Consider the following 26886-nt stretch of genomic DNA (forward strand, 5'->3'; position numbering starts at 1 on the left):
AATGATCAGTCTACTGGCTTAAGAAATAAGTGTTCTTGTGAACTCTCATGGTTTCTGTGTAATCATAGGATCATCCAGGTTGGAAGGATCTCTATTCCAACTTCCTGCTCAAAGGAAGATCAGCTACAAGATCAGGCCAGGTTACTCTGGGCTTTGTCCTGTGAGTCTTAAACTTCCAAGGACGGAGACTGCACAACTCTTCAAGGCAATGTCCTCATGGGAACGATGTTTTCCTTATATTCAGTCAGAACCACCCCTGTTTCAATGCATGCATGTTCACTGTCTCTTGTTCTTCCACCACATGCGGCTGGCGAAGTGCCTGGCTTGTAATCAGCAACATCCAGTGTCAGACTTGGTAAAAATTCATGTCAGTGTCAGGTGGGTTGTTTACAGCTTAGAAGCAGACTGTGTAAGCAGGGGTATATCATGGGACTGGCAACAGGTTTGGGGAGGTGTGGGGGAGGGTTGTATAACCAGAATCCCCAGGTGAGGGAGAACCAGGGAGGTGTGCTGGGCTGTGGTTATAAAAGAATGCTGGCACCTGGCTTGCATGTCCCCCTTGCTGGGTCAGGAAGATTGGCCATCCCAGTCCCAGAGGCTATCCAAGTTCTCAATTGCCGCTTTTTCTCTCTGAAAACAGTGTCCTAAGAATGAAATACTTTTTAAAATAACTTTTTTTTTTTCTGCTCCAAGACAAAAGTTTGTGATAGAAAATGGCATGGCAAACAGCAAAAATACAAAATACCGGAGGTAGTCAGGGATTCTTTTTCTTGCAATCCTTCTCATAATTGGGCTTTGAGTCCTTTTTATATTTGGGCTTTCCTCTTACTGTGTATTGATTTAATGACTAGCCAAATGTTATTAAACATTTTTCCTTTTGGAATATGATTATGTTCTCAGTTTGATAGACTGATCTTTTTCTTTTTTCCTCTTGATATGCATGTAATTCATCCCATCAAACATATTTCTTCTGATGTTTCACTATTCTTTCTGTTCCCCTATTTAATTTCAGTGTCTAGGGCCCCATTATGTTTCTAGAGAAAGGCAGTGAAATGCCTAGGACTGTGCAGTCTGAAAGTATTATTTTTCCTTATAGTGGTAACTTTTTTCCTTTGTAGCTGAAATGTTTCTCTTTTCTTACAAGAAGATCTCCTAGATTCAGTGACATGGATAATTTTACTTTTTTTGTATCCTCAAGTAGTCCCTCACTCTCCCACCCACATACCCCTTGGGTTTTTTTGCAGGAGTTTTGTGTCTGAGAACCATGCCACATCCCACACAATCCTTTATGAAGAAGAAAAAATGTAAACTATATAACCCTTCCAGAACATGTTTCGAAACCACAGCAGCCATCTGGTTTTCCAGAAGGCCTGCTGTTCTTTTCATGTTTGGAGGAATAGTTTGATAACAAACTTGTCTAATAAATATAGAGCTGAAAGACAACAAATAAGTGTTCACTGTCTCCTGACATTTTTGATGTTTTCCTAATTTATAACATTAGAAACTGTTAAAACAGATGGGGTTTAATATATTCTCCTGTACAAACACATGGCTTAAGTTGTGTACAATATCAGCGTGTTGGATTATGCATACTCTATCAGATTTCACTTCATCCATTTATTCTGAGTTTCTCCACAAGAACACTGTTTAACTACTAGCATGCATTTTATGTAAAGGCACTCTGATAACCGTCATAAACAAAGTTGAATTTGCACGTAGTATGGCATAATCATTAATCATCTGTGTAAACAGATTGTTTTATTTTATGATTGAATTAATCCTAGAGCATACCTTTGGTCAAGTTGCAAATATTTATTTGACCATATTTTGTATTAACTGGATTGTAGGAACTTCTCCTTAAACCCAGCGTTGCCTGACCTGATTAAATGCTTAGCTGAAATTTGTCTTGAAATAAACAGTAGTGTGTCAGATTGAAAGCCTACATCCATCACTAAGGAGTAGGAATATGTTAAAGGATGTGGCTAGTTCACAAAACTAATTTGGTGCAAATTCTATATGTGCCTGTGCACCTTACCATTCTCCTCAACTTCAACTCATTGAACGCATAGTTTTCCTAACAGCTCACAAAATCTTGGAACGAGGATTCATTGTCTATTTGTCTGAGTGAAGGCTGCCGTCAGAGATAAAGGGAAAAGAGTAGATGTTATGAAATCAAATTCAAACAAAAAATCTATTCAGTCATTAAGATAACAGCATTCACCTGTATTTTTATAGAAAGTTCCATGCATATAATGCTGTGGCTTGTAATGTTGGAGACCTATTAAGATATTTAATGGTTCTAAGCAAATTTTGAGATCGTCAGGGGAACATAAGAAAAGGTATCTATGCCTCCCTACTGCACTTCATGTTAAAACATGGGGTAGATGCTCTCCTAATTTGAAAATGTCAGTGTGTGGAGTCATACCATAGCTTATTTTATTGTTGCACGGGGCGGGGGGGGGGGGGGAGAAGAAAAAACAAACAAACAAACAAAAAAAAACCCCAAAAAACAACCAAAAAAACCAAAACCACAAAACCCACTGAATCTTGAATTTACCCTATTTTTTAGTTTTACCATGGTAGAGCATTTTAAATGACTGCAGCTTTCCAGAAGGTGATCTGTTAAGTTCTGTAAATATGAAAGAAGTTTTCCTGCTCGGGGGTGAGGAGGGGGCACTCCTATGGTGCTGAAAATTCTGGCTCTGATCCAGCAAGACACTTAAACCACCTGCTTAACTGCTTGTATGTTTAATGAACTACTGAACAAGTTTGTGATCAGAGCAGTCAGCATCTATTCAAATCATCAGAAGGTTTGTGTAATCTAAAATAACAATTAATCTAGTCTGATTTTTCAGAAAGATGTGTTCTGGATCAACTTCGCAAAAATTGGGACTATGTAAAATGGCTGTTTTCAGCCTGATTTATTTTGCTTAAAAATGAGGTTTTCAAACAATTTGCTATCTTAATTTTAGCAGTTTGACTCTTTTGTGTGCTAACAAAAAGAAATATGCAAATGAGCTACCACTTTGCTTTCTAGCAAAATATATTTCTGTGCAAACACTTGACTTTATAACATACTTCACAGTTCTTTCGTGTAATTAGATGTTAAATCTGCATTTCGCTTTGACTTAATTGTTGGATTGTGTGAGGCTCTTTATACTTGCGTTTCTATTTAATCTACCTCTCTGTCCACCTAGATAGTCACCTACTGTACGTTACACTTGCTTAGTTTGGTTTATTTTACAGTAAGAAAAGTATATATACATATAAGAAGGTTGTATTTCTTCCAGTATCCTTAAAACTCTGTAAGTACAGAGATTATTTTGTTACTTAGATGATGATTAAAGAATGGTAAGTAAGAATTTTGCCTATATAGCCTAAAGAATCAGAGTTTATGGAACTTCTATTATTCCTGATCTCAAGTTGGTTCAGTGAATTAACTTTGAATGCACCAAAATGCCTTTCAGAAGGAGAATACCCAGGACTGTACTTGTAACTTTCTTTTCTGAACTATGTTGTTTTTATTTAAAGCTTCTGTGGAAGGCCTGATTTAAGGAAAGTGCTTAAATATGTGTTACTAAATCTTAACTATAAAACGGTTCCAAAGGAACTGTGTTTTATGAGTATGTAGATGGCTTTTTTTGGACCAAAATTGCACCAAGATTGTTCACTCACACAGTAGGCATCTCATGTAGTTTACCATGCCCGTCAGGAGTGTTTGAGAGTTTGAGATCAGCACTGACATAATCTCTGCCACAGAGTTTCTAACTCTGGAAGGTTGGAGAAGGACTTTCCACCTCACGTATTTATTGTGCTTGAGTATTTTGCTCGATTGTGGCTATAGTATGATGGACAGAACTGAAATCTGTGAAGTGAAAGGTGCCTAATTTTTGTAAGTAAACTTTGCCACTACAATTTATCTAAGACGTAGTTCATATTAGAATTTGATTTTTCTTATGACATTGGTGCACAGATCAGTTATCTAGTTATGCTTATGCATGTTTTAGAAAGACTTGTCACTTCTAAGAACTTGTCCCTCAGCCTGTACCCATGCAAAATTCCAAGAAAGGAAGGAAGCATCTCAGGACTGCAAGTTTTGTGATCTTAAATAAATTTATTTTTTCTCTTCTTCTATAAATAAAAAAAACCAAAACACCAAACAGGCAAAAAAAGCAAACCCAAACCCCAAACAAATGAACAACAAAAAAACCCCAAAACCGACAAAAAGATGCACATATTTAAGTTATGTGTTGGGGCTGAAATAGGTCAAGCTGTGAAAGCTTGAGTTTTACTTTGTCTTCTAACCTTAGATGTTACATTAATCTTTAATTGTTACATGATTGGATACCTATTTATGTTTATGTATGGGAAACTGTGAATTGATATTAAATTTCAGATTCTGGATGTTTGGGAACAGGTAATGCTCTCTTAGGATTTCATTTTGATGGGAGAGGTTTTAATTTTCTTGTGTGGCTTTTTTTCTCTTGTGTTTTGAAATATTGTTAACTGCACAGCCCAATGGATGCTTAAAGTTATGCTGTGGGTAGGAGTGTTGCTAGGTCTGTTTACCACATTTTTTCTTAATGTGACTATCTTCTGTGTGCATGAAAGGTCTGTTTTGTGTGTTCTTTGCACTTTTTATTTTCTTTGTCTATGGGAAAATGTGTAATTATCAATACATAACTAGCAGAAAGAATATATTAATTCCTAAGCAGTGTGGCTTTGATTTTAAATTATTCTGCAAGTTTTCATAGTTTGCTTTGAAATAAAGTATGAATATTTTTCTTAAATCTTACTCTTGGCTTTCAGTTGAGTACAAAAACATAACTGCTCTTAATTGTTGTATGCAGAACAACAAATCTATAATCTATAAGCTGACTCAGCTGGGATTTACATTATAGACCACCAGCAAATGTAATTGTATGCTGTACACTTGATGAAAAGTACAATATATATCCTCTCAGTGAGGGTTCTTTATTATAAAAGGGCTAGGTATTGCTTGGGTATTAACTATACTGTACTAAAACCCATAAACACCTTTTTACACATAGAGTGCACACTTCAATGCAACAATCAAATGCTTTTCTATAAATAACAAACTTATGGAAAAAGAGGCCTTTGATTGCTTTCCAAGAATGCATTGAAACCTTAGAGGACTTTATTTGATTCCAGGAGTTGAGTGCTAGTTAGTGTGTATCAATATCAGATCTCTCATAATTATTAAAAAATAAGCTTTTATTTTTAATATTGGAATCTGCATTGTTTACAAACGGGAGTTTATCATACTCTGATAAATTTAAATCACTTTCAGGTAATGCTCTGAATATTTTAGCATTGTTAGTGCACAAAAGGCAAGTTTTTCTGAAAATGTAATATACCTACTAAACACATAGCTGAAAGTAGTGTCTCAAATAAGGGGGTGAGGGTTGGAGGGCAACTTTTCTCTGGTTGTTACTTGAAGTCACTTCTGTGCTGAGCTTTAGGTGAAGTGTCAGACTTTTTCTTTACAAATAATTACTGTGAAAAAAGCCCGTTTTGTTTTATGCCTGGAACAGGTGACGCCTAAATGCTAAGTGCGCATTTGGTTGAATGTTAGATGGTAGCTGCCTGTGACATCAATCATTTAATTTCATTGTCAGTCTGAGTAAACAGCAGTTGTTTTGTCTAAAGGTGGGACTGAGTTATGTGTGGCCTAACTGCGTGGCAGATGGAATGTGGTTGCCTCTATGTAGGAATACTATCATCTAGCTATTAACATACATGGTACAGATGGTAATTTGTAACCGAGTACATAAAGCTGAAAAGTACAGCGAAGTAGTGTAATCCATGAAAAGCAATTTGCTTGCTTTGCACTGCCATATATATGCTCTTTGTATTTATATGAATGAATGAGAGGTGGCTAGCAATGATAAGCTTCTTTATAGGAATTCCTACTCATACCCAAATTCTAAAGCTCAACTAAAATAGTGTAATTATTTCTTTAAAGGAGATGTAGAAATCTTTTGCATAGTAAAATGTAAAGTATTTATTTATCCTTGAGAGCTCACATTTTTGAAAGAGCATCTGTTTTTCATTGAAAATGTATTTTTGCCAAACTGTACATCTGGGAAGCTTGAGGCACAAGGAAGTTAGCAACTTGCACAAAATGACACCTTGACTTAGATTAGGAGTCTGGACTTCATAGTCTTGGTGGTTTGGTCTGGTTAGTCAATCACATTGCTTACTTCTGGTTTTGTAAAGCAGACAGTTGAGAAATAAATTATGTTTTTGTGTCTCATATCCTTATTAATGACTAGTAATGGCTGGAAGAACTAGTTTGACTGGCTGATTTGTATTTTACGGAAGCATACTGGCTTCCATGTACTTTTCGCTGGCTACAGGAAAAACCTTTCTGGTTTTCCAGCAACTGATTTTGAGGGTGAAGGAAGCATCAGCTTCTCTGCCTTTTCCTTGAGGAGTGCCTTGGGGCATGGAAGATGTGGGATTTCTGTTTTCTGTGTTCTCAGGATTTCTTGGGTCCTTGCTTTAGCGTGTCAATAGTGAGATAGGCTTTTGGGCATGCATAGCTATATCACTACTTGGGAATTTGCAGGTTTCCAAATTGCTTCAAGGTAACAATTAGTTTCTTAAAAGCACCTGTAGGCAGTCATTTTAAAGACCTAACTCCTCAGGGATGCCAGATGTTGTTGTCAAAAATAAAATCAAAGTGTTTTGTTATAAGGACAGTGATTTCACTTCAAATTCTTTTGTTGTATGTACTGTGACTTCATTTGCAAAGAGCTGACCATGGTATTTATTTTAGTACACTAATCCATTCCTGAGAGAATTGGGTTTTTTAAGGTTTTTGTAGCTTTATCAGCTTGGCCAGATGTCTAACGCTTGTTAAGATATCTGAATAGATGCTTCATTTGCAGAGAATGACCCTGGATTATCATATGACTTTGGTCAAGTAGCTTCCTTTCTGTCTCTTTCCTCTCACTATCTTCTATCTTCTAAAATGAGATTATAAACTCCTTCAAGCAAACTCCTCAAGCATAATCAACTCATTCAAACTCTGTTCTTGACTGGGACTTTTAATTGTTCTGTCTACTTTTTGCATTATAGGAACTCTTCTGGAACCAAAATTCTGTTCTCAGGTCCATGGACTTCCATGGAAAAATTTTCTTCCTAAGGCCACGCTAACAAGGAGTGAGCACCTGAATGCTCATTTAGAACCTGAAATAGTGCAAAAGCTATGCATGTACTGTATGGACTATTTCCAAGGAGGCAGCTGAGAAAAGCAGATTTTTGTCGAAGGGGCTTACATTCATTACCCTGAAGGACAATAAAAGAAGTCTGAAAATCTAAAACAAAAGTGAAAATTACTCATTGAAAGGTAAATGTCCAAAATAAGCCTTCATACTCCAGAAGAAATATAAGGGGAATGGGGAAAAAAAATATGTATTCTCTCTCAAATGTCTCAGTCTTTAAAATGAAAATAGCGGTTTTAGTAAGCATAAGTATATCTAGTCCTGTTTTTTCCTTGATAAGTAGGTGGAATCATGCACACACACATGATAAAGATTACAAAATTTTGTATATCTGAGTTTAGCTTTTGTATTTGTTTCTAATAATGGTAAATGGTTAGTTTTCATAAGCAACCATAAACATGATTTGATGCAGTCAAGTCAGGGAGGAGCTTTCTGATTTTTCAGTCTTATGCTACTGTAAATATTTAATCAAGTTTTAAACATTAAAGGAGCACTTGGGCTTTTCTTACACTGTTTTCCCAGTAGAGTTGTAGATCTTATTAAAAACATTCGTTATGTTGGTAGAGCACTTTTAAATGAATCAAGCTTAATACCCTAGTTCTTCACCTTTGAAGGAATGGGTTCAAAAGTCTAGCTCAGGTCACAAGGTAAATTAGCTTGGTAACCCTAGCACAGCCCCTTGTGGATGGACAAACTGCTCCTTGCAATTCTTACTGTCCCCCCTAAAAAAAAAGTCCGTGTTTTCATCTTTACCTAGCACTTAAAAAGACATTGGGTTTGCAAGATACAGGCATGTTTTGGCATTAAAGATAATTCTGTAATTCTATGTTCCGTCTTAAGGATCCAATTTTTATACAGGCTTTTTTAAAAACAACAGACTTGAAAGTTTTGCAGATTCCTGTAAATAGTCATCCATGTTCTGCTCATAGCTTTATTTATTCTAACAGAATTCTCAGTCTTTATAGCAGACTGCAAATCTGTTCAGTCTGATGATAGCATAAGGTAGAGTATCATTGCAGTCAACCTCTATTAGTTTTTAATTTTTTAAGTTTCCTTTACTTCTGGGTAGATAAACTTTAATTATTTAAACCTAAATTAAGAATAAAATGCTGAATATGCAGGAAAGCTATAACATCATGTTGCCTTTTTTTTTTTTTTACATTATTGTGGGTATATTTTGAAATGGTCAAAATTCACCTATCTAGAAAAGTAACTTTAGTAATTAATATGTTTTTGAAAACTTCAGTGAGGATTTCTCCCATATTAGCTGTTTACACTAAATGCATTCTTTTGATTTATTTTAATCTTTCAGTCTTTAGACGTTCTGCCCTACTGCTGTTTAAACCCTCTGATTAATTTTGTCATTTTCCATCTGATTATTTTCAGCAGTAATTTTTTTTTTTTTTTTTTTTTTTACTGAGTATATGTTGGTGTAGTCTGGTACGTTCTTTTGGGTTTTGTTGTGGTTTTTTTGTCGTCGTCCCCCGTCCCCCCCCCCCCCCCCCCCAAATACCTTTTTATAAATACATATACATACACACAAGTGCACATGCCCACAAGCATGCAAATCCTTCATATGGGTTCTAATAATAACAAATGTTGACTAGCCAACCTCCTCCTGTCTGTGCTTGGTAAATCACAACTTGCCGTACTTCAAGTCATTCAAAGTAATGCTATAAGCGTCATTTTTTTGGCTCATAGCCTTAATAATGTGTTTGCCTGCACTTCTGTTTAACTGTGCTTGTACACCAGAGTGAGTGTTGTGTTCAAGAGAATCTACTTGGTTTTCCTTTGAAGGAAAGTTTTTCTGCTTTACCAGTGGTTTCTTGTAGAGTTGTCATCCCTGACTTTATTAGGGAATGGTGATGGCCAGCTTTGTTGCAAACTTGTTGCCAATAAGCTCTTTTGTCCTTTCTCTTAATTCTTCTTTTTATACTTTTTGTTTTTCTCACAAAGATCTCTAAATATTAGCTGATAGGTTGTCTGACTTTCCTCCTACCTATAGAAAAAAGGAAGGTTTGAAGCTTTTTCTTCTATTATGAGACTGAGGGACAGTTAAAAGTGTATTCCTCCGTTAGAAATTAAATGGTAGATGTAGACTTATTTCACCTAGCTGCACTGGAAAGTAAGTAAATATTTCTGTCTTTGGCCCACTAAATAAAACTATGGAACCACATCTGAAAATGACATTTTAGGATAAATTTTAATGATCATCCTGTTACCTTTTGTGCTCTTATCCACAGTACCCACCTGTTATCCTGAAGTTTAAAAGCCTTCATAGGAAGGCAAACTTCTCTTTGCTTGTTTGTACAGTGTTAAGTGCATGTGAGATCTTGCCTATAGATTCTACTGTAATACTTCATGCTAAGTTTTTATTCATTTGAAGTTTTCTTTGTTGCAAAATGGCTGTAAAATAAGCTATAATAAATGTGAATTATTTGGATGGATTCTTGACCTTAGCATCTAGTCATAAGCTCAAGAGAAAAATAATCTGGAGAAAATGAGACGTAAGTGTAAGATTGTACCAATAACAGAAAATTAAACTGGTAGTATATTAATTTGCAGTTTTATTTCTAGCTTTGTTTGAAGTGCTTGATTTTATTTAGTTGATGTAAAGACTTTTTTTCTTTTTCAAATGTATAATTCTTGAAAGAATGCAGAAGAAATAATTGGCTTCTATCTATTCTGTACTGTAAACCACAACAGAGTCTAATAATATTCACAGCCAATAAATAATGCAAGACTGGCAGGCTGTACAAACCTGTTTAACAGCAAAGGCTTTAGGAAAGCACACAGAATCTTAAGTTCTTTCATTATTTTTGACATTGATTTGTCATTAAGAAAATATATTAGTTCAGGTTAAGTTGATCTGAAACATCCATTAATATAGGTGATAGATTCCTTTTTTTTTTTTGTTTCACTTCCTTGATATCTCAAATTAAGCAATGCAGAAAAAGCTAATTGTACTGAATATTTTTCTCTGATAAATTTTGTTTTGAAAATAGGACTGGAGATCTAAGGTGACGGGTAGATATAAGTCTGTATTAGCCTTGCTGCTAATAAGGCCAGGTATAGTTGACATCATCCATCTATAAAATAGATTAAACATTACTTACCAAAATGTACCAGAATATATTCACAGCTACATATAGAGAATTAATGACCTCAAAGTGCAGAGAGGTGCTTGGATGGAAGCGGATATTTCTTCTCACCTTTTTTGATATCCCACATAGATTTATTTCTTATACTGTTGCTTATCCATATAATTTGTGCCAGCTAAAACTACTTTGTGTACTCCACATGGTTGAGAATCCTCAAATACTCTGATTTTTACAGTTGAAAGCAGTTTTTGAAGTTCACCATTTTCCCAGAGCAGATTTCTTTCTCTGTCCTTTTACTGAACTCCTGTTCTGCTCCTTACCTGCTTTCCTGAAAAAAAACAGTTCAAAACAATCATGCTGGCCTGAGATACAAGACATGCTTAGCTCTTTCACAATAAGAAGATGCAAGTCTAACCTTTCATATGCTTCGTTTTGTTCTTTGCAAAATGGTTATTTCATTTTTTTAAGCTTTTGTTAAAGCTATATTAGTAATTTATTTTGCTCCTCACAAGAAGTTATCTCAATGAAATGGCACAGAAAGATGAGGCAATAAATCATAGTAAGTTCTGTAAAACGTATGGTGTTAGAGTATTATGTACAACTATGTCTATATGCTCCCCATCATGTCTGTGTTTGAGGTACACATTCCTAAAAAGGGATTCTTTGAACAACTCCTTTTCAGAGTCTACTTTTATATGTAATTTGCCTGTTGTAGGTTCAGTTCTGCAGGTGGCTTTGTTTTTTTGCTGAACATAAAGCAGACCTTGAGAAACTGAGAAATATTCCTAATAATTATCAGTCTTGGAAGAATTCTGTACTAGCTCTGAACAAGAGCTCTGTCAACATCTGAAGAAAAAATGGGTACAATGAAAGTGAAGTCAATAATATTTGCCACTAAGGGTGGTTCTATAATGATACCTTTAGCCCTGCTTATCTTGATTGTAGTGTTATGGTTCAAACATCAGCAGTAGAACACAGAGAGATACTGTGAGGGGGATTCTTCGGATCTTAATGACTGCCTTTGGGGTGGGAGGGGACAGATGAAAATCAAGATGGAAGAAGGAAAATGCTTATATCAACGCCAGGCAGGTTGTGCTTATCAGCCATAGTGAAGTTCAAAAAAGAACGTGTAGGGCAATCTATATTACTCTTAACTACTGTTCTTAGTAATCAGAGCTAGCACTTCTTTTAGAGTTAAGAGCTGTGTCTTACTCATATTCAGTAGCGTGGTAAATAACATCACACTCGAACATTTATCTTCTTTCATTGTTTTATGGTTTTCTTAGTATATTTCTAGGTATAAATCTTTACTTGGTAGGAAACTTCTTGAGCTATGTCCAATGGTTCTAAAGTAAATCCGTTGGCACTATTTTATTCAAGTATGTAAGGTAGACTTCCTGCAGAAAATATTCCTCCCTAAAACCAAAGATGTAAATAAAAGAATCTCAGATTCCAGTTATACCTGGCTAATGTCTGCATATTGAATTTACCTGTAGGTTAAAAACAGCTGTCCACTCAGCTTACTGTACTTTAGAAGGCTCTAAGGCTCTAAGGGACAAAAGTAAGAAAGAAAACACTATGTTAACAAATAACTTCCCTTAAACTCTACCTGAGTGTCTACAGGATACAGCCATAAATTTTGGACTTGGAGAGTGAAGTGCTACGCTTGACATTCTCAACCATATTTTAAGCAGTTTTAATAGATCTTTCGTACTATGGAGGATATTTGTGCAGTGTTGAAATCTGTAGATGCTTCATTGTAATTCTTTAACATCTGGCCATAAAAAGCTATTAAACTTCATAGTTTGCATTTCAAACTTATCAGACATGGAGATGATCCAGATATGCCTATTCAGATTTCTCCTACTTCTGCCAGGTAAGACATGGAAGGAGGAACACTCAGGAAGTTTAGAGTTCTTTCTGATGCTTATCAACTACAGTTACAGTAAGATTGAAAGCATGGTATGCTATCCACTAATGCATAGTAACTTATTAACTTTGATTTAAATTAATTTTGGAACCAATAGGACTGTGTATGCATTACGCATATGCTTAAGTTCCTCCTCTGAACAAGAGGGTTTGATATTGCAAAGGTAGACAGGGAGTAACCCGTTACAGCAAGAAGAAAGAAGACAGAGAAAAAAGTGGTCTGTCAAAATAATGTAGCTATTTAACTTATTATGGCAAAAATATGCATAATTTGTTGAATTTTTGTTAGTATACAAAGATGTAGAAATTTGTTTAATGTTGACTAAACAGATCTTACTGTACAGTGCTGATTTTTTTTCCATTTTAGTGTGATTAGCAAAGAAAAAAAATTTATACTGTGACCATATAATTTACAAAGTGACCGTATTTCCTAATTATTTTTCTAGATAATGTATAGAGGACTTTTTTGTGTTGGAAAAAGTTTTCAATGGATTTTCAAGATGTTAGGAAATATCTATGAAACCATCCATAGCACTGTAAAAGCTATGGAAAACATTTCCCATCATCAGCAAGCTTTCATAAAGCAGATTTTTCAAGTACACTTTTAAAATGAAATAATTAAAATGCATCTCTTCATTCTGTTACCATTTTATTTTAAATCAAAGAATGTCATATTGACACTTCATGATTTTTTTTTTAATAATCTACCATTTATAATGACCATGTTTAATTGCTCTAATTTAAAAAGGCGCTATCTGATTGCCTGCATGCATATAACAAAAAACGTAATTGTCTTGTGCAAACCACTGAATAGATTTAGGAATCTTCAATAACAAAATTACATTAATAGCATATGCTATTAAAGATGATTGATGGCAAAATTGGAAGCATACTGGTTTTACACCACACAAAAGAGTACGGTGCTTTGAAGATGGTTCTGAGAGTGTCAACAACAGTACAAAGAAGGAAAACAGTGTTAATACTAAAAGTCCCACTTTACTAAAAAAAATGGGTTTGGTAGTGGGGTAGATCAATTTTTATTTTACTTGAGATGACAATATTTCTCTACTTTTTCTGAATATACCTTGTATATGTGAATACATATTTCAATATATATTGTGATTAAATCTGTTCAAATACCTACTTTATCTCACAGAAGAATAAGAAGCTTAACTTATAGCCAGGTTTTCAGAGACAAAAAAAAAAAAATCTCAATTGCATGTTACCTCTCAGTTGGTTTGATCCATCTTTTACTGCAGTTCCTACTGTGAACATAGAAGAGAACACAAGTTCCATTAGTCAGTTTGCGACATTCTGTGCTTTGAAACCCTGATTGTGAATTTAGAAGAAATCAAAACTCTATAGAAAAAAGAATACAGGGAAACTGATGAAGAGTGTAACATTCTTAATGTGCAAGTTGATTTGAGAATAGTTTCTGGTTTTATTGGTAGCATGGTTGTAATGTGAAGATCTCTAAAACTCCAAGGTTTTACAGCAGGCAGATTTTTAATACATATATTACTTCTGCAAGGATGCGAATATAAATTATATCTATCCTATTGAGTTTCACATTATGCTTCTGATTTTTTTTTTTAATATCTTTTAAAGTAGGACTTATTTTTCCATGTCCTTCTGAGATTTACAGTGCAAGTTTTAAAGGATATTCGATATCCATCAGTTTTCTAAACATCGGTATGTTTTCCTTTTATATTCGTATCTAAAGTAATTCTTGGAAATGGAGATGGCTTATTTATCAGGTGCCTTAACCCCCTTTTTTTTTTTTTTTTTTTTTTTTTTTTTTTTTTTTTTTAAATCACTTTGCTTAGTAACAGTGTAGTCACCACAACTCTGGATGGATTCCTTCACAATCACAATTATTCTTGTATTGCCCATTTTTCAAGTGAATAACTTTTGAAAATTATTTGACTAATCTTTTGTTATTGTAAAAATATTTTGTATGTATAGTACATAAACATATTTTTGCATGTAAAGAGTGTGTGTGGAGGGGGAATCATTTTAGACAATGGCTGAAATACATTTTTTTCAAAAGCTGTACAAATACTTTAGCTTTCTCACACAATACCTACACTAGTGAAACATCCCTTTGCCAGTTTAGCATTGGTGTCTGCATCAATGGTGGTGGAAATATAAAGCCAGTTTGAAAAAGAAGCACTATTGTAATAAAATATTTGTGTTAAGGTTTCTGAACGGTTCTTATGCCTTCTACAAACATTTTAGTTGCAAATTTTTTTCATGATTACTGGAGGAAAGTCCTTAGGGTTTCTAGTTCTGACATATAAAAGTTGTGGGAAGTGGCAATATAGGTCAGAGTCACACTAAAACCAACTTTTTCAATACAGCTGGCTACTTAAAGCTACCTCCGAGTTCCTCCTCTAAGGATTGTATCATCTTTCAACTTTGCAGGCATCTCTTCCTCTCTGCCCATCTCTTGTGTCTGGAGTTTATCCAGGGGACAGAAATTGTCCTGTCCCTTTGTGGGCCATCGTTGTGGGGAAGTCCACCCTTGATGACTTCTGCCTACTTGAACTGATTAATAACTCTTTAATGATATCTTGACAAACACAGAGTTTGGTTATTAAGGATATCTAATTCCTACTATATACTGGCTGTTTGTTATACTGTATCTTCAAAACATAGATTTATATTTTTCTTTTACTATAGCTTTCATGTGTAAATGAATGCAGAAATTAGGTTTGCTAAGTTCAGGTCACTTTTTGTACAGTAATTTGCACAATGTGTCATATTTTAAATGATAGTTAAACCTAAAACTGAGTCAAAGTAGTTTATTTTTTATATTTCCAGTGTCTCATATTGACAGTTTCAAGCTAATGAGATTCTGTTACAAACATCTAATTGAGAATGCTACTGTGTGTTTTTTCTACGTAAGGCATACCATTACAATATGTAAACAGACATTTGTACTATTTGGAAAATAGTTAGAATTGATAATTGAATTTGTACTGGTGGATACTTCCAGGAGCACAGATTTGAAGTGACTCCTTTGTTTTTGTCTGGTTTATTGCTTTATTTTGTTTCTTACATTCTTAGATAATTGTCTGTGTGTGAATCAAATATTTTGCATGTAACAGTGCATAATGTTTATGAATATGATAGTCCTTGATCAGAGCTCAGGCTGCTGCAGTTCTCCATTTTAAGACTGCCTTTGTCCAATCATGAGGAGAATGAGCAAGTATTCTTACTTTGGTCCATGTGAGTTGGATTCTTTGTCTTAGTTTCTTTGTGGTTTATTTTTGCATCGTATAATGTACTTACATGATAGTTTAATTAAAATTACTTGGGAGGGTTCAGTTGATATTGTGACATCACTCATTATGCATATTATTAATACATCCTCAAGAGAATTTTTCATCTGTAGTAATTACTGCTGACAAATATTATTTTCTGTTTCTTCAGAAAATTCTTTTGAACTGTAAAAGACATATTGGTGATCTCAAAGATGCACAGAATCCTTTCAGTTTACCTATACAGTTGTAGCTATATTTTAATACCTCATTAAAAGATTTTAAAATATTTTGAAATAGAGGATTTTTCTTTTTCTGGCAGGCAGGTGGAGGGGTACTGCCTGCAGGACCCGCTTTGTCAGCATGAAACCAGTCTCATAAATTTTTATTGAAATGAGCTCATTACTTTTAATTTTTACCGAGTCTTTAGTGATTCAAGGGATAGTTTTCAATTTTTAAAAAACAACCAATCAATTACTTAAATATATGCATTATTATTAGATGTGTAAGTTGGCCTCTCCAAGGATGGTATTAAACAAAAATATATTGTTGACATTTAAACTATTGTTGGAGTACAGTTTCTGTGATTAATTAGGACCAAGAACATTTAGGCACACGTTTTGTCTGCTGATTGGCTAGCTGTTCCCTTCTCCATCCTGCTTCCTCCGTCAAGGTATAAACTTTATTCAGGACATACTGAGCATCTCTTACCTATAGTTAGCATTTCTCTGAATGTAATAGATCTTCGAGGAAGTATACCTTCAGGTGGTAGAGTTCATTAAAAGTGTAACTTTTCTCATAGCTGCACAGTAAATAGCATTTTTTTTTTCAGAGATATGGTGAGAAAAGTACTTTTATAATAGTAACTCACTGACAACATTTGAAGTGAAAATTGCCAGAGTTCTTGAATCTTTACACGTTTCCGTGACTGATCATCATTTCCTTAGAATTCCAGAGACTTGTGTGAATCATGCCTACAGGGTACATATGTTAGACGTTAATGAGAAAATACTTCCCAGAAATCAAATGTAAGATTCTTAAAGCTTTTGAAGTGCACCAACAAGGTTGAATGATTAGAGCCTTATAGAACAGAATGAAGAAATAATTCATTCGAGAACTAAAAAGTCGGAATTACTTTAGCCATAAAAAAGTAGTTGTTATTTATCAAACAAAATAACTGTTACTGTGTAAGTGTAAATCTATTTTAGGTGATACATACTCTAGAAATGCTTAGTCATTAATGTACAGAACTAATCTCTGGTGATATGTCCTTTCAGTAATTTATGTGGATACAACTATCATTCCACATTAAATGCAGCTTAGAATAATATATATACGTTGTAGCTATACAATCAGAAGAACCGCAATGCTAGGCATTCATCTAAGTGCATCAGTGAATTGAAGGTCTAATTTTGTATTCAGTGCAGATAATTCTAATTGTATTTATCATTGAATTCCTCCCAGCTACAGTCAATCTTATAAACTTCTCAGTTGTAAATACTTTTATGAATTTCTTTGTCAGCGTGTTCCAGTCTCCAATTAGTATTTCAGTGCTGTCCTATATTAATATTTAGCATCATCTTTTTTTTTTTTCACTAGGATTCAGTATAATGCATTCAGTGTAGTCTTTTAAACTTTCAAGCAGACCATTGAAATTAAAACAAAAAAATCCCCTAGTAAAACATGCATTCATATATGTATGTAAAATTAGATTTTATGATACTGACAATTTGTGTATTATGTTAGACTTTAAAGTAGGTCTGCTCCTTACCCAGGGCTATATTGCTGCCCTTAATCATGCTATGTAGGACTTTTTTCCACAAGTGAGCTAATTAAAATCAATACACAAAAGAATTTACCTCATTAGTAAGAGTGGTGGAATAGGCCACTACTTTGTTATTCAAGCATGGGTATTTAACAGACTCACAAGATTTGACTGTTGTGCTTCTGGTGCAGGCACTCTAAGCATTGCTAGTATATATGGCAGGACTACATTAATCTGTTTTGTCACTGCTTATAATAAAGGAAGAAAATATGATGTTAAGGATGTTATGGTCACTTTAAAATGTACCTGTATGTTTTCTGGTTCCTACGAAATTCTTAATACACAGAACTATATGTTGCTTGTTACAACATTCTTACCTAAGTTTTGTGAACACTTAAGAATGTATTAAGCCAAGCTGTCAAAGGATAAATGGATTTAAATATAGACACAATTGAAAACTGAAAAAAGTATTGTAAGCTTGCTGAAAAGACACAGTTGGTTAAGATTTTGAAAACTTACTAGTCACTTTGGTTGTGTTTGTATTTACAAATGGAGTTATATTAGCCTAAATTTCAGAAGAATGGTCAGCATGCGCTTGAAGTCTATTCAAAATGTCACTAAGAGGATTTGCTAGGTTAAAGGACGTAACTGAAGGTTGAGATCTGATTTCCCCCCTCCCCTCCCCCATGTATAAAAGTTGGCTACTGATCAGGACACACCTAAAAATTGATGCTTTTTCCCTATAGTGTGAACAATTAGGGTGTCTTAGTGTTCACAGGACTCTGTGGCTGGGAAAAGTGAAATCTTCAGATATACTGATTATCTTTAACAGAAATTCTACAATACTAATAACTCAGAATTTTTGAATCTAAACAGTGGAGGAAAGCTACAAGATTAATCTAAACTACTACTACCTTTCAATTTTTTTAATGAATTGAGAACAGAAGACGACTTTGTACTGATTGCTTAAGCCAGATCATCTTTCAAAGTCTCATTTTTCCTGCATTATTTTCAAAGTGTTCTATAAGACTGGGGGGGGATGGGGGGGTGGGGGCGGGGGTGGGGTGGGGGGAGGCAGGTATACTTTTTAAAAATGTGTCTAAATCTGGTTATAAGTATCCAGTATACTGGGTATGACTAGGTTATGATATGCCATTACCTTTCACCTTGAGTAGTCCTTTTCGAAACAGCTAACTGTTCACTGGTGAAAATATATGATGGTTTTGTTACTCAGGTTAAGGACACAACCTAAGTGTTTTAGAAGTTCTCTGTCTCCAGCATTGGTATTCTGAATGGGTACAGAAGAGCAAGTTATTCGAATAGGTGTGTAGTTGCCATATGTTCCTCATGTTTAAACCAAAACTGCAAAACCAGTTTTGAATCACTTCAATTCATTGCCAACCTATTTTCTTAATGAATAAATTCCATGATCTTTTCTCCTGTTTTCAATATTCTTATGACAAGAAGCATCTGTAGGTTGCTTGCTACTATGAATTGTTAAACTTGGTTAGGTGTAATGGGAATAGTAATTGCTACTAAAATGTTGGATCAGATTTTAAGGCCAGTGGTAATATTTGGATTTTTTTTTTTTTTTCTGGCCAGGCATAGAAGACTGTTGAACTAAATTAAGAACAGGAATCCAATATTTATGTTTATGCAGGAAAGATAAAGTAACATTGAAATAGTCCTGATTTTAATTTCTTATACAAAAAAGATTAGTGCCTTGGCATGCTCAAGTACTATAGGATTATGTTACAATTCACAAAGTCATTCCTTTTCCCTAAATGATTCATAGTTTTGTGAAAATGTTTTGTGAAAATTGTTTCATCTGCTTCCTTCACCCACCTGCCCCCTGCCCCAGATTTCTGGCACAATTAGAAGACTTTGTCAGATAAATTCTTTGAATGCAGTGTATAGCTAGATATGCCATAATAATTTAAATGAATAGTTCCTCCTACCAGAACTCAGATTAAAAATATTTCCACTGAACATGAATAATAGAAGCAGCTTTTGTAAAAAAGGTGGGGGGAAAAAAAAAAATGTTCAAAGCCAAACAATCTGCAGAGTGAGATAAAATTATGAATCTTTATAAAAGTGTATGCAACACTTGTCTCTAATATGAGGCAACATACTATCAGATACAGAAAAATGAATTTTATACTGTATTACCAGACACAGCTATAATACAGTAGTTATGTAAGGAATAATAGTACTTTCACTGTGTAGTCATAAAGATCGTGAGTGTGAGCATTGCTGGTTAGGAAGGTACAGGCTTTGCTCATTTACAATGTAGTCTGCATATAGAAATATATGCACAGACACACATATATTTTAAAAAAATGTATAAATATATAAAAAAATCTTTATGAACATATATCGTTTCATATTTCTCCTAAAATAAATGTTACGTGTCATTTGCTAGTGCAAGAGGTAGTTAAAGACATCCTGTAGTTAATTCCAATAAATCTTTCAAAACTTTTGTTGTTTTCTTATTTCTTTGAAGTCTTATTTTCTCATTCCAATGAGAGTGGCTTTGAAAAAAGCCAAAGTATTCCTGTACTTACTTTTACTTACTCATCAAATAAAAAAAGCAGTACTAGCTAAGGTTACATCCTTGAGTGATTCATAGATTAAAAAAAACCAAAAAAAACAAACAAACAAAAAAACAAAACAAAAAAACCCCAAAAAAACCCCAACCAACCAAACAAAAAAAGCAAAAAACAACCCACAACAGACTAATTTCTATATCTGCTTGGGAAAGCAAGTATTTGTTCTGTTTACCTATGTTTTTCAGTATATTTTTACTATTACACACATTTAAGGAGAAGGTACATAGTGTAATTTAGCTTGTGTTGCTTAGATCACTATCTTGAGTCGCTGAAACTGTCATTTTATACACTCTGTAATCTCTAATCTGGAGGTTGTTGAATTTGATGGAGAGACTTAAAGACATTAGTCATCTATTAAATCTAAAGTTTTGTAGCAGACTGCTGGTAAATGCTGTACATTCCCTGCCAGTGATCATCGACTGGTATTGTAACTATTGTAAAATGCTCTAAAACTGCTCAGCTAGTTATAAGATAGCTGGAGTGTTTATAAAGAGGAACCTGTAACATAAAATCATTTTAGAAGATAGGTTTTCTATGACTATCATTGTTCTTTGAAGAACATCAGGTGTTTGGAAGTATGGGCTTGCCTTCCATGAAATTAAGGCTGACTTCTGTCTTAATGCTCCAAATCATGTAAAGCTCTGTGTGGTGTGGAGGTGAATTTAGGCTATCTCAGTCTTTGGACCAGCTCAGTTTTCCTTCTATGGAGTGCTGACTGGGAGGACATGATTAATGCACTTTAATCTCACTGTTTTGAGGAAAATAAATATTTGTATGGTATTGTTAAACTGGTTTCTTCCCTTAATTTGTTCAGGAGACTAGAATGTGAGATTGAATAACAGTGTTGTCTGAACGTGTTAGAGGAAGCCAACAAGGTGTAACAAACTTCTGTCAGGACCTACCATGAAGATTGGTCTTCCTAAAAATAATGATAAGAGTCTCCTACTGAAAATCCTATACAGTGAGGTTAGGTGGTCTGCATTATGCAGGAGATCAAACCTTATCAAGTGGTTTTTTTCTTAGAAATGTGAGACTTTCCTATGTATGTAATGGAGGCACACCTGTGCAGACAATGGTGATTCCCTTGAGAAGCGTTAGCAAACTTCTCAGTCTGTTTCACCTGAGCAGCGATAATTCTCAGTCTATCCCCATCCTTTTAAAGGACTTGAAATCTTATGCTGAGCGTACAAATAAGACAGTGTTGATAGATAACTGGAGCATTAGAACCTTTTGAAAAGTGAGATTTCTATCCTTAGAATGGGATCTAGCACTACCTTCTTCTATTGATGTTTCAATAACTCCTATTTTAGATTGAGATACAGATATTACTGTATTCTTGAGTATTGTTTTTATGCATTTAGAACTTGACATTTGAAATTTTTTGTTTATAGATGACAAAATGTATACTAACAGTCTTTGAATAAATTGTTATTTTACAAATTATTCACAATGATGGTGCTGCAGTTTGTGTGATCTTAGTATACTTAAACTCTGCCTCATGACTGTTCTACTGCTTTCTAGATATGTTCAGGTGTTTGCAGAATGTAGTTGCTTATGATTATGAGACAGCAGTTCAGAATCTGTCTTCAGTTTTAATAGCTGCTACTGCTTTCAAGGGACTTCTAAAAATGCTCAGAAATATTTAGTTTATTTCAGCATATGTACATATCAACAATTACCTCAGATTAGGAGACATGTAATGGTAGGTTTCTCTGACTGGAGGTGGCCTAACTAATCTTTGGAATATGACTGGCACACTGCATCTGTATTCCCTCTGTCATGGAAAATATTTCACATATGTGTTGCAGTACGTCCAACAAAATCATCCAATGTGCAGCTATAAAAAAAAAAGATCCCTTTTCCACAGTGTCTTTCACACACACAAAACAAAGGAAAAAGTTTTGAACATCTTAGTGATTGTAAAACTGTTGAACATCTTAGTGATTGTGGAGGAAAAAACACCAGGCAGGAACATGCTCGTTTCACACCTTCTGTTAAGCACATACATGAAAGTCATGAGAGATTTGTGGGTGTGATCCCTGTTGTTTACAACTGAGGTCATAGAGTATAAGAAGAAAATAAATCTTAAATTTACTTGTTATTTGGCTCACAGATACATTTCAAATGTTAAGAAAAATAGTGCAACTGTTGGTGCTCTGATCAAAGCAGATTCAAAAACATAGGGAGCTATAAGAAATACATATGCTTAAAGGGTCTGCAAAGTTGTTTAACTGAATAAATTCAACACAGTTTCATTACATGTAGGACCAGCTGTTAGTCACAGTCAGGATGCCAATATAAAATCAACATATGTAATCTTGGCCAAGTTGGGTTTTTTCCCCTCAAAGAGGATATTTGTGCCAACAGCATATGCTGCAAAAGGACTAAAGCACAGTCCCATTACCACTGCAGGGTACATAATTACATGAATTTACCTAAATATGGAAAAATTGTAACAAATAGGGGAGGCTTGGCAGATATTTTGGTTTCACACTTGGTATTTGGCATAACACAGTGTCCTGTTTAATTCCCATTGCTGCTACTTAGTGTTTCCTTTAATTGCGGAGCACATGGCAGCTCTTGTTCTATTTAATTTTCTCATGGCTGCTCTCACATTTTGACTACAAGCACATTACATGAAAAAGCACATAAGTATAGATTATACTGTACTACACCCTGAGGGTATAGCATATAAAAATAGTCATTTCTGATGCATAAAGGCTTCTTGCATATAGAAGTTAATCAGTATTTTAGAAAATAAGAACAAGACACAATTCATATGTATGCACACTTTGAGAATAGTTCTAGTGTCCCAGATTGGTAGAGGGGAAGGAAGGATGGAGAAGATCTATTCCAAACCTCAACTAGTAGCTTTTGGTCTATTTGGCATCCTTTTGCATCTGCAGTCTGGGGACTAATGTTGCTTTCCTTTTCTGTAACAAATCCCTTATTCCTGTTGTTTACTACATATGACTTCCCATGTTTTCAAACATTAATGAAAATCCTAAAATGTCTAAGATTTTCAGTGACCTTGAGGACAGGGTCAGGGATCTGGTATACATTTAAAACAGAAAATTAAATATGCAGATCAGTGCTACGCTGAATTTAAAACATGTGCATTGTTACAAAGTGAGTTTTTTGTTTGTCTGTTTGATTGAAAGGATTACTATATAGATATATTCTGCATGTTGCATTAAGCATGTTTCTGTTTTTCTCCCAAAGTTCTCAGAGGTCTATAAACACTATTACATCTTTCTCAGTGTTTGATACAGAACTCGTTACCTCTTTCTTCTTCTTCTTCTTCTTCTTCTATCTCCATATGTATCTCCATGCAATCCTAGTGAAAAGCTGTGCTGTAGTACTTATGGGGATATAGCATGAAAGTCTTTATTCTCAGTTGCAGGGTTCTGTGAGCCCTCATTAACTGTGTTACCATTTTACTGGTGTATTCAGTAGCACAGATCTCTTTTAAAGTAATTTTAAATGGTTGGGAACAATTTCTTGCTGTTCCAGTTGCATGAAGAGGTTATCGTGAATGATCTTTCAGCTTGTATGGATGATGCTATGAGCACCTAAGCAACCTGCTAATAAAGTTTGTTAATAACATTCAAAACAGACTATGTTACAACTTTGGGGGTTTGTTGGGTTTTTTTTACTATTTAAAAAATGATAATGCTTCATACAGTGATCAGTGCACCCTTACAAAGTAATAGAAAGCCACAGAATAGAAAATGTGGCCGTATCCTTAAATTTCCTGTGTTTGAACCAATCTGAGCATTTATAAGACAAAAAGTTGACAGACCTCTGCAATGATCTCCTATATTAGACTTTATTTACTCACACATGAGGAGGACTACAGCAGGCTGTAGTGGTATAAGGTTGCCCTGCTCCTGAAATTAATGTCCAGTGGGCCCATCTTATACAAAGCCTTGAAAGAATGAATGTAAAACGAGTATAATAATTGAATAATTATGACATCTGTTACTCCAGCACCTCTTAGTGGGAAATTAACTGAAGAAATAGCAGGTTCAGAAATGTGTTAACACTTCAGTAGCATATAGAACTGAAAAGTGAGGTGGGGGAAGGGTAATGGAGATGAAATTGAGCTCTCAGATAATCATTTGACACACAGGTAATTGAGCAGCTATCCAGTGCACAGATGAACACTCGTAAGGAAATGTATTCATTGCCATGTGAGATATATTATGCAGAATTTATTTTTTGGTAGCTATTCAGAATCTGCAGTCTCAAATTAATATGGGTAATTGGGAAATGAAAGGATTATTTTTCAAAAATTGAGAAATAATTCTCAAATATAATGCCACCCTTACTGATAAACGGAAAGAATCTCATATACATTTCATCCTATAAAGAGATCGACAGGGGTGTAGGGATATATAAGTAATCACATTAACTTTGAGGTGGCTTGTCAATTTGGAGGTCTTGTGTGTGAAAAAATTACCAGTCAAGTTCCCTATATACTAATAGCACCTTAATCCATAAAGAGCCAAAGGCATCTTTTTCTTCATTAGTTTTCTCTAAATAACTTGCAATCATATTTACTGATTTTAGTTGGAGAATATCTGTATGTGTATCTTTTCAGAGTGTAAGAGTGGCTATCAGAAATATGAAGGAATATGTAATCTATGGAAAAAACAGTAAACCTCATTAAGAAAGGTTATTGCACCTATAACAACTTCTCTCAGTGCTCATTGATTAGAGATTAAACATTATCCTTTGTGCTATTCAGATTGGGATTTTTAATTAGGATGTCATTATTACACAGATATACTAAATGCTAAATTGATTTTTGAGACCTTTTGAAATAATGGCACTACTTCTGCAAAATGAAAATCATAATAGATTATTGACTTATACTTGTCTTTTGGTTCAAGGGCACATCTCCAATGTCGACATTTTCAATATCTTTAGTTTCATGCAGAGAGACACTCATAATTAGGCTTATATTAAAAGTTTGTGCCTATTGACTCATTTTTTTATTAATGACAATAGTATAGCATTGATTGTCCTTGAATTATAATAGCAAGCAATGATGCCTGTTGATGACATGTAAATACAACATAAACTTTCTACTTGATTAGTTTATTTTATTTAAGAATTTGTATTCATGCAAACAGTATTATAAAAGGTATTGATGTTTTTAAGCAGATCTTTACTTTAGCTGGAAGCTGCTCTTCGATGAAGAAATTCTTGTATCTGTACAGAATGTATTGGATGCATGGGTTCTATAATGGATGCTTAAAGTAACTGTCAGGCTAGACTTTCTAAACAGAAATGTAGCCTTTCTAAGCAGGCAAATACCTATGTGTATGAGTGCCCATTCACTTAAACTAGGTCCAAATATAGTTCTTAATCCTACTTTCATGATCAGACTTATTCAGCCTTTGTTTTTTCACAGAATTCCAGACAAGCGTATCTGTCTTGCTAATGCCTTTTAAATTCTAGCATTCATGATAGCTTTTGTTTGTAGACAGGCTGCAAATATGAAGACTGCACCCTTTTCAGAATATTTTGAAAAGTCCAGTTCAGCAACTGCCAAAAGTATGCAGGAATTGAGAGGGATCAGGAAGGTGAAAAGTGATACATGGGAATTTTCCATTTCTTTGAACTAATCCTTATGAAATTGAAGAATTTCAAAGGAGAAGTACATATTTTGCTTTTTTGTGACCTATTTAAATAATCTCCATTGAGTTGCGAGAATGTTTGGTGACAAATTTTGTTTGGATTGTTATCATCTAATTAAACTGAGATTAGACAGGATGCAGTTAACACTTGCTAATTTCCCTAGGTCTGTCTGATCGCATGAGCAGGTTTACTTCAGCAGGAAAAAGCTTTTCTACTTTCTTTAACATTTAGAATGAAAGAATCGCTTTTGGAAAGCAAATCCTTTCTAGCAGTTTGTTTGCCTTGTCAGAAAAGTTGTTAAATATACCTTAAAGAAAAGGACCCAGCAATTCCTCAGTGATGTCCTTTTAAAACACAAAAAATAATGTACATTTTTATTTTAAGCTCTACATGTCATATATACCATACTGTATTTGAGTACTTCTGGTTAAATACTATTTCATCGCATTTATGTAACTTTGACTTTAGTCACTTAGTGATCTTCTGAATATCTTAGCAAAATCTTCTGTTTCAGAGCAATCTACTTGAATATTATCGACCTTTTCACACAATATTGAGCGAAGTCACAGGAAATGTTCCAGATCAACAAAACCTCCTTTTATTTTTTTTTTTAAGTAGCAAAAACAAAATACCTCTTTGTATGTCAAAGACAAATGAAAAAAGTGAAAGGAAATATTTATTATTCCTTTAATGATGCAAACAACCTTGGAGGATGGGTTGAGCCATTACATGCTATAAAGACAAGTATCCTACAACTGGAATAAGGGGGAGAGACGTACTATTAGTAGCCTAACTAAAGATATGTAGAGCAAACTAAATCAGCACAACTATGTTTAGTAAAGATCTCTGTCTCAATAAAGCTGTATTCCTTCTATATAAAGGAATCAATAGAACCAGTGAAGATCAGAAGACATAAGGATAGTGAATATTAACAAGGGAGAAAGGTAGTTAAGAGCAGAAGTTCCGAGAGACTTGGAGCATGGTATTAAGATATAAAAGAACCCAGTCCTCATGTTGCTAATGTACTGGAGGAAATGTTATCACTTAAATACGGCATCAGTGGCCATAGATGGTCAGATGCAATAGAATGGCATCAGTGTTTCAAATTTCTCAATAGGATAAATTTGATTTCTTTTTGAAGCTAGTCTTCTATTAAATTTTATTCAAATCTGGATGAACAAACCTACGTTACTTCTCAAGTATTTACAAATCCAATGGAAGAGGTGGTGTTGACAAATTTATGTGTTAAGACAGGAAATAATCAGAATATGGACTGTATGTCCTAGTAAGTTGTGATTGTCGTTTGGTGCATTTCTAAGTTTC

This window comes from Platalea leucorodia, assembly GCF_965183815.1.
Source record: "Platalea leucorodia genome assembly, chromosome: 8".
In the NCBI taxonomy this organism is placed as follows: Eukaryota; Metazoa; Chordata; class Aves; order Pelecaniformes; family Threskiornithidae; genus Platalea; species Platalea leucorodia.